Source organism: Staurois parvus, unplaced genomic scaffold (genome assembly GCF_062004578.1).
Source record: "Staurois parvus isolate SC_StPar_1 unplaced genomic scaffold, SC_StPar_1.0 ptg000783l, whole genome shotgun sequence".
In the NCBI taxonomy this organism is placed as follows: Eukaryota; Metazoa; Chordata; class Amphibia; order Anura; family Ranidae; genus Staurois; species Staurois parvus.
Window position 1 is genome coordinate 805,001 of NW_028318579.1, and position 13,542 is coordinate 818,542.

Below are 13,542 nucleotides of genomic sequence, written 5' to 3' on the forward strand. Positions count from 1 at the left end.
GACTGAAGGGAAGGCTGGTGTTCAGCTTTAACTGGTTATAATGAAATACTATAATAAAGTAAAATCTCAGAATAAGAAATGAAAAATTAATATTCCTTTTGAATGAAACATAACAAAATGTGCAAAAACGTTTCATATTGGAAAGTTGGAAAGCACACAAGGAGTCAAACATTGGGAGAATCTCTCCATCTGGAGGCGTGCGGGTGAATCTCGGCGCCCGTTCCTGACGTAGCGCTTCGCTTGAGATGATTAGTCATACGGGTTTAATTAGCGGAAATCTATTTCACCTCCAGCAGCAGCGAACACCATCCGACGCTTTCCTTATTTATTTTCCTCTTCTTCTGTTTCTTTATTTTTGGAACAACCTGCTCAGGAAATCTCATCACCCCGAAGTCTGATGTGTCACGTCTGATGATGAAGGGCTCTTCCCTCGCCTCACTCTGTCGCCAAGTTAGCTGACATCTTTATGGCGCTCTGTGGGAGAGCAGGCACCCAAGGGACAGACTGCGAAAACTTTCTTTCTTTTTCTTTTTTTTTTATGTTTTAATTTTTTGCACTTTAACCACTTCACATCTAGAGCAATTTTTTTTTTTTACCTGCCCAAAGATCTGCATAATTGTCTACAAAATTACTTAACCCAACCAAATAAATATATTTTCTGAAAGGCCCTGGAGAATAAAAAGATATTTATTTATTTTAGGTACTTATATATCGCCGTCCATTTACACAGCGCTTTACATATATATTGTACATTCACATCAGTCCCTAACCCTCAAGGGGCGTACAAGGTCCCTAACTCACATTCATACATACACATACTAGGGCCAATTTAGACAGGAGCCAATTAACCTACCAGCATGTCTTTGGAGTGTGGGAGGAAACCGGAGCACCCGGAGGAAACCCACGCAGGCACAGGGAGAACATGCAAACTCCAGGCAGGTGTTGCCGTGGCTGGGATTCGAACCAACGACCCTAATACTGCCAGGCGGAAGTGCTAACCATTTAGCCACTTTGCTGCCCAATATTGGATGTATTTTTTTTGTGTTGCACACAGGGTGGATTTGATTTAAATCAAACTGATTTAAATCACGATTTAAATCACGATTTAAATCACTAGTCAGTAAGGCTTGATTTAAATCCCAGTTTTCTACATAAAGACTAATTCTTGCTGGTATAACTGTAATATACAAGTAGATGAAGATTTTTAGAATAACAACTTTTCATATTAGTTTTTTTATCCCCAGTTTAATAGGTTAATCATTCATATTTGGACAACTTTTCTGTTGTACTTAGGAAGGAGAAAAATAATCATTACCTTAATAATAACAATTTAAATAGATTTATTCACCTGAAACAATAACATTCCAGCATATGTGATTTGCTTCAACATCCATGTTTGGTAACTAATTTGGCTAAACAAAATATATATATTTTCAGAAACTTAGACTGTCAGCCCCTCCTCCTCACACTTAGTTTCACTTTCTTCTTGTGCAGATCTATTCCACTCCAAACAATCAGAAAAATATTGTTTCTATTCTATTCACTGAACTTCTTGAAGCTTAGCCCTGAAGGGGTTGATTCTGTATTCATAGGTTTGTAGAAGTTAGGATGAAGGTCTTTTTCTTAACTCTGTTCATGTTATAACATTTTTGCTGTGAAGAGGCCTGTGATCTCCGCTGAGTCAGATTCAGTTTTGAGAACTGCAAAAGTAAACCGATCATCTGTGATAATATCTTGTAGGCAGAGAAACTGCCCAATAATCTTACAAACACCTCTGGAAGAGCAGGACATTGTGAATGGATTCATGGAATTTATTTACCAAAAAAATTAAACACATACAGCCTTATTCTACATAATTAAAAAACAAATCTTTATTTCATGATGGAATAACCTTTGGATGGTAATATATTTTCCTCCAAAAGCATTTTATTTAAAAAAATTCGATTTAAATCAAAAAAATCCAATTTTTTTTCATTTTTATTTTTTTAAAATCATTGATTTTTATCCACCCTGGTTGCACAACTGTTTATCAAACTCATATTTTAAAAGAAAACAAATTTTAGTGCAGGCATAGACAATGGAGTGGCTTTACCGACTGTACACGTTGCAAGAAAGGTTGCACTCATTTTCCCCGCAGAGCTTATTGAATGTGGTAAAGCTGCACTTGGTAAAGAATACCTAAGTCCTTCCCTGCGATCTTTCGCCTAGTTAGCTGACATCTTTATGACGCTCTGTGGGAGTGCAGGCACCCTAGGGACGGACTGCGAAAACTTTTTTTCTTTTTTTTTTTTTCTTTTAATCCTACACTTTGCTTTAGTTGTCCATTTTTGTAACAATTTTACTTAAGTGATTGTTCATGGCAGCAACCCTGTGTCACTATAATGGCCACGTTATTTATTACAGGTACTTGTATAGTGCCGTCAATTTACGCAGCGCTTTACATATATATTGTACATTCACATCAGTCCCTAACCCTCAAGGGGTGTACAATCTAAGGTCCCTAACCCTCAAGGGGTGTACAATCTAAGGTCCCTAACCCTCAAGGGGTGTACAATCTAAGGTCCCTAACTCACATTCATACATACACATACTAGGGACAATTTAGACAGGGGCCAATTAACCTACCAGCATGTCTTTGGACATTCCCCCACGCTTTGCTGCAAAGTGCGACAATGCACTTTAACCACTTCCTCTAGAGCAATTTTTTCATTTTTTTTTCCCCCACAAAGGTCTGCATTTTTGTCTACAAAATTACTTTTTTTGTTTTTTAATTTTAATCCTAGACTTTGCTTTAGTTGTCCATTTTTGTAACAAATTTACTTAGTGGATTGTTCATGCCAGCAACCCCGTGTCACTGTAATGGCCACATTACCCCGCACTTTACTGCAAAGTGCAACAATGCACTTTAACCACTTTACCTCTAGAGCAATTTTTTTCATTTTATTATTTTTTTTCCCATAAAGGTCTGCATTTTTATCTACAAAATTACCTACCCCCCCCCCCCCAGATTATTATATAGGCCCTGGAAAATAAAAAGATACTGGGTGTATTTTTTTGTGTTTTGCATGATAATTGCGCAACTGTTTATTAAACTTGTTTAATAAAATAAATTTTAGTGCAAGCACACACAATGGAGAGGCTTTACTGAAGGAAAATAGACTGTACACTTTGCAAGAACAGTTGTACTAATTTTCCTGCAGAACTTATTGAATGTGGTAAAGCTTCACTTTGTAAAGAATACCCAATTCCCTCGCTGTGTTCTGTCGCCTAGTTAGCTGACATCTTTATGGCGCTCTGTGGGAGTGCAGGCACCCTAGGGACGGACTGCAAAAACTTTTTTCTCTTTTTCTTTTTTTTTTCTTTCATTTTTTTTCTTTCATTTTTTTTCTTTTCTTTTTTTCTTTTTTTTTTCCTTTTTTTTCTTTTAATCCTAGACTTTGCTGTAGTTGTCCATTTTTGTAACATTTTTACTTGAGGGATTGTTCATGGCAGCAAGCCCGTGTGACTGTAATGGCCACATTACCCCGCGCTTTACTGAAAAGTGCGACAATGCACTTTAACCACTTCACCTCTAGAGAAATTTTTTTTTTTTTTTCCCCCCACGAAGGTCTGCATTTCTATCTACAAAATTACTTAACCCCCCCAGAACATTATATATTTTTTGAAAGGTGTATTTTTTTGTGTTTGCACAACTGTTTATCAAACTACGATAATAAAATTAATTTTAGTGCAAGCACAGACAATTTGCTTTACCAAAGGCAAATTGACTGTACACTTTGCAAGTACAGTTGCATTCATTTTCCCCCCAGAGCTTATTGAATGTGGTAAAACTTCACTTTGTAAAGAATACCCAATCAGGTGCAAGGAGAAAAACCCCCCAAAAAAACCCTCCGTTCTTTTGCTTGCATGCAGTTGGATAATGCAAATCAGCAGAGCTTCACATGTACTATGATCCGGGGAAAATGAGTGAAAGTACACTTGCAAAGTGCACGCCTTTTGGCCTTTAGTAAATTCACCCTATTTTAATATCCAGTTTTTTTTTGTTAAGGTATATAAGATGAAGTCGAGTAAATAGATACCAAACCTGTCAAGTATTAAAAGATGGGTTTACATTTTGCAGCATGTTACATGTTAAACCTATATTTGGCATGTAACATGCTCCAACACATGTCCTCCTCACCCTACCAATCTGTGAATGAGAGAACTACAACTCCCATCTGTCATCGGGGCAGGAGGCTGATAGTTATGTGATGAGAAGTTTTTGGTAATTTTTTTTAAATATACTCGCGTAGGTGGATGCAGCATCGATCTGTCCCCCACCAGTTCTAAGTGTGAGAACTGAGTTATTAGACACTGCTGATCGCTCCGTTCTTTCCCACCGCTCTGAGCAGAGAGCTGGAACTGTCAGTCTGCGGCTTTCTGCTCTGCCCCCCAGCACTCACTGGATCGCTGGGCTGTAGAGGGGGCAAGAGGGGCTGGCTCAGGCTCTCAGTGGATCGCTGAAAGGCTGTGCCAGATGTCGGTCCAGGGATCTGGGTGGATCCCGACTTTAGCTCACTGTTGGTTGAAACCAGGGCACAGAAGTGCAGAAAGAACTGCACTCCTGTGATCCACAGGAGAAGTACAGCCAAGTACTACTAGGTGTACATAGTACATCCAGCATTCACATTCTGGATGTACTATGTACACCTAGAGAGCTGAAGTAGTTAGGTTCTGAATTGCGACTCCCCCCACCGGTGCACCATTTTTTTTTTTATCAGCACATGTTCATTGCCAAGTGCGTTGGGATGCCATTCAAAATGAATAGCACTGAATTGCACCATTTAAGGCTGGTTTTCTCCAGCGGCTGTCATTTCATCCCTTCCAATTGGCAATCTGCGGTTCAGAGAGCAATGGAATGGCAATTGGTCGCCTCCTCACTGACTTTTTTTTTTTTTTTTTTAAACCTGAAGCAGCGCATTGCGACTGAGTGTATGGCTTTGCAGCACGGCCCTCTTCACTTGAATGGTTTGTGTTTAGTGGTTTTGCTGACCGGCGAACACGTTCTGGGGTATAAATTTTGCTGTAGCATGGGAACCATCCACTCCGGCCGCCATGTTCAGGGCAATCGGTTTTACTATTCTTTGGCCGCAAGTGTAAGCGAAGTCTAACGTGTTCAAGTGCGTGGTAACGCAACAGTTTGAATGGGCCCTAAAAAGTGTATGTACGGGCAAAATAAAATCTCCTACATCTCTGCAATCCACGCACATTTTCCTGCTGTGTCTCTTTTTTTTCTTTCTTTCTTTACGAAGTTCCTAACGTCCTGTTTTCTTTAAAGGGATTCTAAAGGTTTATTATTTTTTTTTTCATAAACATGTCTATATTTACCTGCTCTGTGTAGTGGTTTTGCGCAGAGCAGCCCAGATCCTCCTCTTCTTGGGTCCCCCGCAGGCTCTCCTGGCCCCTTCTTTCTGTCTGGTGCCCCCACAGCAAGCAGCTTGCTATGGGGGTAACCGCTGCGCTGCGTGTCCATTCACACACTGAGCTGCTGCTCAGCCCCGCCCCTCTCTCCTCTCATTGGCTCACTGGCTTTGATAGCAGTAGGAGCCAATGGCTCCTGCGTCTGTCTCAGCCAGAGAGGAGGGATTCCCGGGATAGCTGAGACTCAAGTGCACATCGCTGGATCGAGAGGAGGCTTAGGTGAGTATTTGGGACTCTGAGGAAGAGGCAAGTCCTCGAAACGCGTCAGCCTGTTTGATGTCTACACTCCCTATTGCAGACTGTTACTCAGCGCGGTGTTGACCCAGCTGTTCTTTTATGACGTGCCTTGACTTTATTGTCGTTTGTGAGTACATCACCTATTTTATTTCTTATTAAACATTTTTTATGGTAATGCACTTGGCCTGTGCGCCCTCTGTTTGTTCTTTCCTCATTGAGTATTAGGGGGTGCTGGGGGGGGCTGCTGCACATATGTTTTTTACTTTCATGCATAGAATACATGAAGGTAAAAACCTTGAGCCTTTAGAACCACTTTAACTGTGTTGCATTGAATTCAAAGCAGTATTATCAGCCCTGCCCAGTTCATTTCTGTGGACTACAGAACATCTCCACCCATGGAGGTGGGTAGGGGGGGGCAGTGTTGTGTTGTCCTTTCTATTCTAGGATGACAGTGGTGCTCCTTTTATAGATACAGTACAGTGAGTGCATGCTACCACCTAAAGGGCTTGCTCACACTTTTAGCAGCCCATGCCGTTGCACTTAAATGTATGGAGAGGTGGAATGCTTTTCAGAGGGCAGTTGAGAGGTAATTGGAGAGCAATAAGTCACCTCCTCACTTCCTATTTTAACCCTGAAAAGACTGCAGCACCACCCTGCAGCCTTGTGCATTATGTCCAGTTGCAGTGTAGCTCCCTTAGCTGTGGTATACTTTCTTTCTGCGCTAGATGTCCTCAGTTTGATGACCAGCTTCTTTCAGTCCACTTCCTCTGAGCCCAGGTCATCCTGGACCTGTCTCCAGCCTATGACTAGACAGTGAAAGGAGATTTGAGTTCCTTTGGAGGGGCTATAGGATCCCCTATATCCTATGAGGCTTATTACTCACCTCCATCTGGTGAGTGCGGTCAATATTATTTGTCACGTGGTGATTAGGTGGAAGCACATTTTGGAACATTTTCTTGAAAATCCTTTTGGGAATTGGGAATAAGGACTTATGTTTGAAATATTATATATATATATATATATATATATATAGTGTGTTATTTTTTTTTTGTTTTTTTTTACGGACATTTATTTATTTGTGATTATTTTTTATTTAATTTTTGCGCTGTTTTTTGTGTTATTCGTTAGGGAAAGGAGAAGTAACACAGTGATGAGCTGATCTCTCTGTCTCTCTGCTCTCTCATCCTATCAGAATGCTTCTTGTAACACAAGGCATTGACTCCTTGTACTGCTTCTGTTCACACTCCAGTCCTGAAGTATGGGGACTGTAAGAGGGTGATACAAAAAAAAATCTATTAATAATTACAGAGCAGCTTAATTTTTTTTGTCTTTTTTTATCTGCCTGGATGTTGCTTTGGAGGGGAACCTCACTGCTAATAACGGAGATCAATGTCCTCATCTCTCATTCCCTGTGAAGAAATGGACTTTGCTGCAAGGAATGTATCCGGAACATTGCCAATGAACATTTGAAAACTATTTGGCTTTTGAAGTAACTTTAGAGCAACTTTTGAGTGTAAATGACGTGTGGAAACTATATGATGTATTGTCAGTGCCGAGACATTGATGTGCATCGCATAATGTTCTGGAAGAGAACAGAGGAGGAACTCCTTAGATGATTACTGTGGGTCTAGAACAACACTCGCCTTCAATTATGGTTTTTTTTTTTTTAACTTGTGAGTTATTTCAATGGATGAAATAAACTAAAAAATTGAGTTTGGTAAGAAACTGCCCTTTAGCAGCACAACTTTATTTTGGCATCTATATTTGTGTTATAATAAGGGTTGTGTATGTACAGTATTTTCCATTGTTTGCATCAACAGAGCTTATTTTTAGTAGGGCAACTTTTTTTGTAACTTATTTTTAGGTAAGGCACCTTGGCAGCTTATTTATAGTAAAGGTAAATGTGAAGGTTTTTTAATTTAGGGTGACTTTGTAGCTTATTTTTACGTAGGGTTACTCCTCTTTTTTTTTTTTTTCTCTTTTTTTCCAAATACTTTTATTCAAAGGTTTTCAAGTTTACAAACTCCAAAAAGAGAGAATACAGTACAAAACATCAATCAGAGCATGGAATACTGTAGTTAACATACATTTTTCCAGTACCAACTTGTCATGTGTCTAGCTCTTGTGTGTGAGAATGGGGTTACACAGTCTGGCTAAAAAAAAAGACAAAAGTCCATCCAGCTCAACCATAGGGAAAAAAAAAAAAAAATATATATATATATATATATATATATATTCCTATACTCAGTTGATCCAGAGAAAGGCAAAAACAACCCAGCAAAGCATGATCCAATTTGCTCAGGAAAAAATTCCTTCCTGATCCCCCGAGAGGCAATCGGATTTTCTCTGGATCAACTTTACCTATAAATATTATATTCTGTGTATCCAAGAAATAATCCAGGATTTTTTTAGAGCAATCCACTGAGCTGTCCAGAGCAAACTCTCGAGGGAGTCTATTCCACATTTTCACAGCTCTCACTGTGAAGAAACCTTTCCGTGTTTGGAGATTACATTTCTTTTCCTCCAGACGTAAAGAGTGCCCCCTTGTCCTCTCTGATGACCTCAGGGGGAATAACTCTACACCGAGTTCACTATATCAACCACTGATGTATTTATACATGGAGATCATATCCCCCCTTATGTATTATACATGGAGATCATATCCCCCCCTTATGTATTATACATGGAGATCATATCCCCCCTTATGTATTATACATGGAGATCATATCCCCCTTATGTATTATACATGGAGATCATATCCCCCCTTATGTATTATACATGGAGATCATATCCCCCCTTATGTATTATACATGGAGATCATATCCCCCCCTTATGTATTATACATGGAGATCATATCCCCCCTTATGTATTATACATGGAGATCATATCCCCCCTTATGTATTATACATGGAGATCATATCCCCCTTATGTATTATACATGGAGATCATATCCCCCCTTATGTATTCTACATGGAGATCATATCCCCCTTATGTATTCTACATGGAGATCATATCCCCCTTATGTATTATACATGGAGATCATATCCCCCCTTCTGTATTATACATGGAGATCATATCCCCCCTTCTGTATTATACATGGAGATCATATCCCCCCTTCTGTATTATACATGGTGATCCTATCCCCCCCTCCTTATGTATTATACATGGAGATCATATCCCCCTTATGTATTATACATGGTGATCATATCCCCCTTATGTATTATACATGGAGATCATATCCCCCCCTTATGTATTATACATGGAGATCATATCCCCCCCCTTATGTATTATACATGGAGATCATATCCCCCTTATGTATTATACATGGTGATCATATCCCCCCTTATGTATTATACATGGAGATCATATCCCCCTTATGTATTATACATGGAGATCATATCCCCCCTTATGTATTATACATGGTGGTCATATCCCCCCTTTATGTATTATACATGGAGATCATATCCCCCTTATGTATTATACATGGTGATCATATCCCCCCTTATGTATTATACATGGAGATCATATCCCCCCTTATGTATTATACATGGTGATCATATCCCCCCTTATGTATTATACATGGAGATCATATCCTCCCTTATGTATTATACATGGTGATCATATCCCCCCTTATGTATTATACATGTTTATCATATCTCCCTTATGTATTATACATGGAGATCATATCCCCCCTTATGTATTATACATGGAGATCATATCTCCCCTGGTTAAGACCAGTATTACCATAAAACAGAAAAAACCCCATAAGGGAATAAAAACATTGGGAGGTCGTCACCACATACTTTAAACATACAGTATTATTGTTGATTACAAATAGAACCTATGATCGCTTTCAAGGGAACCATATGTTGCCTCCAGTGCCATCTTGAGATGTAAGTTAACAAACATAGACCATGACATTTCTGATGCTATATATTGACCCACTACTGGACTACTGGATATCCTGTCATTTCCCATCCTGTCCCGAATTTCCGATTCCACCAATCAATTGCAACATTGGAAAATTCGTAAGTATAATAAGGACAGAGGGGCTAACGGTGGTACTTGCAGCCATGGTCCCAAAGCTTATTAAATTTGCAAGGAGTACCTAGCTGCTGCAGGATTAGCCATTCTTTGAGTAGGGTAACATTAACCTGTTCTCTAGAACTCAACAGTTGGAGGAGAAGGGGAGATCCATTTCAGTAGAATACATTTACGGGCTATAAATAATAGTCTGGTGGTAGAAGTCCGGGTATGAGAGTAAAAAGCTCTTCATCCAGGAATCCGCGTATGCAAATTAGAGGATCATTATGTAGTTGTGTTTGAAACCATTGATTCACAACAGTAATCACATTGCGCCAATATCTAACTAGTTTTGGGCATTTCCAGAGCTTGTGGTCTGCAGTGGAGCTTCCACATCTGGAACAATCTGGAGTCTCCCTATGATGCCATTGGTATAGTTTATATGGTGTTCGGCACACTGTGTATTATAGAAAGCTGGGACAAACTTTGACGGTGAAATGAACACCATTGAAACCTGTTCCGGAATAGCCTCCCATCCAGAGAAACTATATCCTTAGCCCACCTTGACCTCCCAGGTAGTGGAGTAGTACCAAGGGAGTTGAACAAAAGAGATTGATTTAAAGACGAGACAAGACCTCTCTTGTTGTAGAATGAGGCTAATTGATCTATTAGTGGACACTTGATTATGGTTAGTCCGTCTAGCTTGTACAGTCAGGGCATTCCTAAGCTGAAGAAACTGGTAAAACCTTTGGGGTGGAAGACCAAATTCCCCCTGTATGTCTTGAAAAGATTTTAATTGTTTATATATAACTGGTGAAGAAAAAGAATGCTCTTGGCATACCATTCTTCAAAACCCTGCAGTTTCTGTATCTCGGTTAACCGACCACTCTCCCACAGGGAGTTAGTCCTTCCCTCATATCTCATAATCCTCCTCATTTCCTCCCAGTCTTAAACAAAAGAACTAAGGTGGGAAATTGGGAGTCATCCCAAAATCTCCCTGCTTTTAACTGAGCCTTTAATTAATATTTATCCGCTCTAGACAAGTATGGCTTGTATAGGGTCTCGTATGTTAATAGTACCCCACCCGGAAAAATGTTGGAGCTGAGCTGCCAGGAAATATAGTCTCGCCGAGGGAACGGACAGACCTCCACTATCATTGGGCAGTTGCTGTCAGGACAGGAACGCTGGAATGGACAGGCAGGCCTATTAATGTAACGCACAACCACCACCCACAGACCGAAGTCCCTCAGGGCGCGGAGTTTAAGTCCCAGGCTGCCCTTCACCAGGGCCCCCTGATGGTGGGGATGGACTTGACGCAGCCAGGAACCAGGTCGCGGCCCCTGAGACACCCCAGTTGCGTTAATGGCGTGTAGCTGGTGGAAAGGACAATAGAGTAGTCGGGCAAGCCGGGTCGAGAACAACGGGACAAAACGGTACAGGACAGCAGACGAGAATCACAGGTCACGGACCGGGTTCAGCAACGGAGGGTCAGATCAAAGGAGAACACAAAGAATGGTCGAGTCACAAGCCGAGTCAGATTCCAGGAGAGTCACGAGAGTCAGAACAGAGCTGTAGCAACACAAAGACGCAAGTGGAAAGGGCATGTGCGGAACTCAGGCTTATATGTCATCAGCCACACACCTCTGGGGGATAGACCTCAGAGACCTGAAGGCATAAAAGATTCCCACCATGCTCTGCAGAAATCCAAGATGGATGCCAGCACATGGAGTAACATAACCTCTGGGAAAAGGTAGGACCTTGACAGTTGCAAAATGCGTAAGCGAATTCTTTTGCCTTTTACATATTAATGCTCTAAAGATGGAGTCTATACTTTTAAACCATGTCTGGCTAACCCAGAGTGAAGAGTTATGCAGCACATAGAGCAATTGTGCGGCCCAAATCGTTTTAATAAGATTTGACCCACCTACAACAGATAGCGGAGAGTTCACTCCAAGCCTTACTTTTCAGTTTAAATTTATCCAATAGGCGCTCTAACGTAAGTGATCCTCCACATTGGGATGAACCCAAACCCCCAGGTATTTAAATTTGGACACAGGTTTAATCTGCTTGGCACAAAGGGGGCAATGTTATATTTTGTGAGTCTCGGGGAAGTAAGACAGATTTGTCCCAATTAATCACAAAGCCGGAAAAGGATCCAAATCGCACTATAGTAGACAAAAGAGCGGACAGGGATGAGCCCGTGTCACCCAAAAATAGTAAGGCATCATCAGCATATAGGGTGAGCTTGTCCTCCCTGCCTCTCCTTCTAAAACCAACAATAGATGGTGACTGATGAACAGTCCATGCAAGAGGTTCTATCGCGAAAGCAAAGAGGGGAGAGTGGACAACCCTGCTGCGTGCCCTTGTGCAGAGAAAAGGAGGCAGATTGGGACCCATTAATCAACATGATGGCTTGGGGTGCAGAATATAATTATTTCACCCACCCTATAAATTTAGTTCCCAAACCTAACTGGTCCAGTACCTTCCAAAGAAAGGGCCACTCCACACTATCGAATGCCTTTGCCGTGTCCAATGATGGAATGGCCCTATCCCCCACATTATCTGAGGGTAATTGCTGGTTTAAGAAAAGTCTGCTTATGTTGATGGCAGTTGACGGTGTTGGTATAAACACCAAATGGTTCATGTGCACCAATTTCTGCATCTGCCTGGCACAGGGGGGCAATGTTATATTTTTTGAGTCTAGGGGAAGTTAGACAGATTTGTCCCAATTAATCACAAAGCCGGAAAAGGATCCAAATCGCACTATAGTAGACATAAGAGCAGACAGGGATGAGCCTGTGTCACCCAAAAATAGTAAGGCATCGTCAGCATATAGGGTGAGCCTGTCCTCCCTGTCTCCCCTTCTAAAGCCAACAATAGATGGTGACTGATGAATAGTACATGCAAGAGACAGATTGGGACCCATTAATCAACACGATGGCTTGGGGTGCAGAATATAATAATTTCACCCACCCACCCACCCTATAAATTTAGTTCCCAAACATAACTGGTCCAGTACTTCCAAAGATAGTGTAGAGTGGCACTGTCGAAAGCTTTTGCCGTATCCAATGATAGAATGGCCCTATCCCCCACATTATCTGAGGGCAATTGCTGGTTTAAGAAAAGTCTGCTTATGTTGGTGGCAGTTTACTGTGTTGGTATAAACACCGATTGGTTCAGGTGCACCAATTTCTGCTGAACCTTGCTAAGTCTATTAGCCAGTACTTTAGTAATTTAACATATGAGTTTAACCTTCCTAGCAGTAATCCTGAGTGTGGCTCGGGGTTAATTTATAGTACCAAAAACGGTAACCCCGAGCCACACTCGGAATTACTTTGTAATGCTTATCCTGCGGTCCCCCAATCCTTACCTTGTCCTGAGATCCTGCGATGTCCGGCATCTGTCTTCTGGGTTCCCTTCCCTGCGAGCGTCGGTATGCAGGGGGGCCAAACCGGCGGGAGATTCAAAAAAGTAAAAATATGACGTACACACAATACATTGTAACCTGTTAGGATTCCATTACTGTATCAAACCTCAGTTTGTCCCGAGTGCTTTGTCCGGCACCCTGCCTGCACTTTTACCGTTCCTTCTGCCTGGAAACTGAGAAACGTCCATGGCGTCCAAAAAGCGTCCCTTTAGGTCAAAAGCGGTTTTAGACCGGCTAGAGAACAGCGATAGTAAATCAGAACCACTTGCAGAATTGAGTGATAATGATTCGTGGGGGAAATTCCTCATCAGACACTGAAAATGATTCTGCGACTTTGCTCAGCGATGTGCGAACTTGGCGCTATATTTCACATTTCAGTGTTTTTGGTTTGATTA

The 13,542-nt window shown here is 41.1% G+C and overlaps 1 protein-coding gene across 1 annotated transcript in view; it reads left to right on the top strand.

The window, feature by feature from the left end:
• TRAPPC9 (trafficking protein particle complex subunit 9) overlaps window positions 1-13,542 on the top strand; it is an 875,381-nt gene that overhangs the window by 56,763 nt on the left and 805,076 nt on the right. The window lies entirely within an intron of this gene.